The following is a 5,044-nucleotide window of genomic DNA, read 5'->3' on the forward strand; positions in this document are numbered from 1 at the left end:
AGCCCAAGCTGACTTAGACAAATACTTATTTTATTATTTCAAGAGAATGACTGTTATCTCTCATGAGCTGCTTGGAGAAGTTGATGGAAGATTTGTCACTAACCTCCATCAACAGCTGAGCTCATCAGCCTTACACCTGGAAAGAACCAAATTTTTGTCTCAGCAAACTAATGAATTGCTGTACATGAAGGGAAATGATCTGTAATTTAAAGAGCAAAGGTTATCACTTTTCTGCCCAGTGACCGCTATGCTACCCTGTTAAGGAGCCCTCTCCAAGACCAGCTCTTGCCTGGCTATTTTGCATCAGTTACCACTTTTCTGGCCAACTGATGACTGACTGTAGGCATTCTCTTGATTTAGATTTCCCTTATTTCTTTTAGCTCTCCTTTCATAATCAAAGAACATTAAATGCTTGCCCTGGTGTTTTCGAATCTTGGACAAAGATCTTGCCCAAGGTCACTGAACCAACATGTTTGTGATGTACATTCCCAAAGTTTTATTAGTTCTATGATCTGGACAAATTACTTCTTTGTTACCTAATCAACAGTTTAATCAAGTTCAGTAATAATGATGGCATAATACAAGCTTTGTTTACTGAAAGATTTTTTTTTTTAATGTGCCTGTCATTGTGCTAAACTTTTCATAGGCATCATCTCATTTAACCATCCCATAAACCAGTGAAATGGTGATCACAATCAACTTTACACAGAATAGAAAATAGGCTTAGAGAAGCTAAGTAACTAGCCCAAGTTCACACGGTTATAAAGTGAACTTGGGTTTCAAACCGAAGTTTGTCTGACTCTGTAAGTACCAAAGCAATATCAATATGGATAAACTAAGAATAATAAATCAGAGTCAGGCACAGTTTTTAAACATCAAATGATATATATACATATATATATACTTAAATTTTTAATTATTTTATACAAGAATAATAATTTTAAAGGCTAGCATATTAAGTATACTTCCTGTTATGACTAGCTCACACATATCAGATTCCACTTCTGGTCCACAAAACTCATTTGCTTTTCTGGGCTCCCGCCATCTCTCACATTTTCATGTTGCCTTATTTACTTTCAGTTTGGTGGCTTTCCCTCCTTTCAAAAATTGGGTAATCATGCTTCTCTGTAACTTTGGTGAGTCAGTTCAACCTCTAATTACCTCAGTCCCCTTCTCTACAAGAAAGGCAGTCAAAATACAAGAATACTCTAATGTTCTGCATCATCTCATACGCACACAGGGATGTATGCGTATAAAGACGGATGTAATTCTCCCAAGGAAGCAGAACAACAGGCAACAGCTGACACAACGACTTCTAAAGACCCACTTAACTCTTTTCTTGAAAATCAACCTCAAACTGTCCCTGGATAATAATTACCCCACCTGTACCAGGACTATCTCACTGACTCGGTACACTTGATGACATAATGCACAACGACTTCTAAAGACCCACTTAACTCTTTTCTTGAAAATCAACCTCAAACTGTCCCTGAATAATAATTACCCCACCTGTACCAGGACTATCTCACTGACTCGGTACACTTGATGACATAATGCCTGCTATGGACTTTCAGCATAGGTATAAACATTGCCATAATATTTTGTAAGACCAAAAAGTATTATTTGTACGTCAGGACAACAGGATGTTAGTTAAGGTACAGAACACACAAAGGCATGACTACCCCTTTCTTTGGTAACCCCACATCAAATATGTCTCTAGAATAATGTAGATATTATAAAGTCGATTGAATAACAAAGATTTGATTTTCATTAACAAACCGCAAATCAGAACAGAGTTAATAACTTTCCCCCCAGTTACCCACTATTCAAAAGCTTCAACTGTAGCCACATTATAGTAATTTTAGATGCCAAAGCAATGTGGCGATTTGGTGCATAATTTTCAACGCATGTTTTATTAATTCATTCTTCCCGTGCTTCATTTAAAATATTGGAAACTACAAAAAGATCAGTGTGTTACTCCCCCGCCAGGAAAAAAAAAAAAAAAAGGAGGAAAAAAAAAAAAAAAAGCTAAAAACCTAACAACACAAAAAAGCACGAGCAACTGGATTCTCAGTTTTGAGGAAACACATGGGATGAAAGCATCCGCCAGAGCTCTGGAACCATTTGTCACATGTGATTCTTCCCCTGGGCGGTGAATCCAGCATGTCAACAGGCTGGAACGAGGAGACCGGCCGTGCGTGCGGGCCAGTGTGTGCCTGCGGGGGCCCTGGCGGGACGCAGCGGGGGGAGGGTCTTCCAGGAAGCGGCGGAGCTCGGCTGACTTAGCGGCTGCGGCGGGGGCAGCGGCCGCCCTGAGCTGCACGTAGGGCCGAGCATGACTCAGCGCTGAGTCACCGGCCGGCCGCGCTGCCAGTGGATTTCCCCGTCAGCTGCTCGCGCTCCGCCTGCCGCCCGCAGCGCGCCGGACTCCGCGCACATACGCTGCCGCCTCCTTCCCTGCAGGGCAGACCAGTCGGGTCGCCTCAAACCGCGTAGGGCAGATTTTACTGCTTTTGAATCTCGACCAAGTACAGAATTGCCTTGCTTTGTTTTCTTAGCCTTTAAGAGCTAAATAGTTCACGAATCAAATTCTTTGGTCAAGAGCTTGTTGGGACAAATCCCAGACATCGTCCTTCTGCAGTGACTTAGAGATGACCTCCGCTCAGATTTTACTTGTGTGGTACCAAGCCTTTGTCTTATTTTTGTCCCACGTTTTGCAAGGTTATCTTTTCATTATGTTTGATAACTAACCTTGGCACAAACCCACCATTGTGGTGACGCAAATCAGGTTGGAACTTGGCATCGTGTTGCGGGCACTGAGTGCCTTACTGTAAAAACCCTGGCTTTCATAAAGACGTTCTTATCGGCCATCTCAGTGGCTGATTAGGTGCCGTGCTCATTTTCAGTCTGTCCCTGCCCTCTGAAAAGTCCTGGGATAGATTTGAATTGACTGTTAAAATCTGCATTCATGACCAGTCATGTTCGTTTATTCCTCCCCAGAGTTCCACGGGCAGAGCCGCGGGAAAGAAGCGTTTTTCCAACTATAGTCTATAGGCCACTTGCATCGGAAGCACCGCGGATAATTAGTAAAAATGCAGATTCTTAGACCCCACTCCGGCTGCAGACTCACAGTGTCCTGGGGTGGAGCCTAGTAAACTATCTTATTAACCGGCCTACCAGCGATTCTTATGTACACTTAGGTACACAAACTACTAGCGAGAGGAAGGGGATGTGAGACATTTACTGTGTTGACCCTAGGATACATCCTTAGAGTCTAGAACATCTTCTTCTAAAGTTGATTCTGAAGTTCTAATGGAAGGCAATCATGTTTCAAAATTTGGTTTTATATATTGTATTTGCTTTAACAGTATAAATATAGAAAGATTTCTTTCCTTTTAATTAGAAATTTGGGTGTGAAATAAAATTAAGTACCTATAGAGGAAATTTTCTTTATTTCAGAGTAATAGTTCTCAAATCTGATTGGCATCAGAATTACCCACAGAGCTTTACAAAAACTCTAATTTCTGGGCCAGATAGAGCCCAGGCCTAAAGAAACACTACCTCTGAAGGTGAAGCCCAAAAATTGGTATTTTGAAAGGCTCTCAAAATTAATCTATGAACCTTTGCATACTATCACTATTCCCATGTACAATAGAAACATCATAACTCCAGGGTAGTTGGCCTGTATTATTCTGTTTTTATCTCTCAGTTTGCAGTGTTTCCTTTTGGAATCACCATTTAAAACACAAAACTATCAACTTACTATTATATTGATATGTAATATTATAAAATATTAAATTGATAAATTCACTTTAAAAATTTTGTATTCTAAACTTTTCTCTTTTTTTTTTTTTTCTTTTTGCAGGAGGTAAGATAATGAAAATCTATTTTGAAATTTTCCTTATTTTTTCCCTTGGATTTTTACTTGTTTACTCATTTTCTTTTCATCTCACTGGATAAGATTTTTCATTTCATATCTACTAGCATTGTGGGAAAAAGCCTAGATGTGATAAAGATCTGGGCTTTGTTACACATGCCTGTCAAAGATCTTTTTTGTTGACTCTCTTACAGCTTTTCTTCTGTTTTTTCATTTCATATCTACTAGCATTGTGGGAAAAAGCCTAGATGTGATAAAGATCTAGGCTTTGTTACACATGCCTGTCAAAGATCTTTTTTGTTGACTCTCTTACAGCTTTTCTTCTGGAAGTGTGGTCCTTGGTCCAACAGCATGGGAATCACCTGGGAGCTCATAAGAAATGCAGCCTCTCAGACCTTATTCATAACTATTGAATCAGACCCTGCACTTTAGCAAGATTCCCAGGTGATGTGTATATATATATTGAAATCCAGGAACCACTGTCCTATAGTAATAGTAAGAGTTACAATCTGGGCCTGGTGAAGGAAGGGAAGAGAAAAAACAGGGATCAGGTGGGGGAAGGGGATATGTATTACTTTCCTAGGGCTGCTATAGCAAAATACCACAAACTGGATGACTTAAAACAGTAGAAATTTATTCTCTAACAGTTCTAGAGGCTGGAAGGCCAAAATCAGCAGGACTATGTTCCTTCTGAGACACTGGGTGAATCTTTCCTTGCCTGTTCCTGGCTTCGGGGATGACCATGAATCCTTGGAGTTCCTTGGCTTGTAATAATATTATTCCAGTCTTTGCCTCTGTGGTCACGTGGCATTCTCCCTGTGTGTCTGTCTTCACATCATCTTCTAATGAGGACACTAGTCATACTCGATTAGGGCACACCCTAATGAATTCATCTTAAATTGATTATATCTGCAAAGACCCTATTTTCAAATAAGGTCATATTCCCAGGCACTGGGGGATAGGACTTCAACATATCTCTTTAGGAGACACAATTCAACCCATAAGAGGGAGATTTGGAGATTTTATTTTCAATAAATGGAAATGCATTATATGAAAATAATACTAAAAATAAGCATTACATAAAAATAACCTGATCACATTTTATAAAATAATTATATATCATTCTCTCTCATTGGCTATTTTACACTTTTTATCTTTTTTTTTTTT

This window comes from Galeopterus variegatus, unplaced genomic scaffold (assembly GCF_000696425.1).
Source record: "Galeopterus variegatus unplaced genomic scaffold, G_variegatus-3.0.2 Scaffold1278, whole genome shotgun sequence".
Classification (NCBI taxonomy): Eukaryota; Metazoa; Chordata; class Mammalia; order Dermoptera; family Cynocephalidae; genus Galeopterus; species Galeopterus variegatus.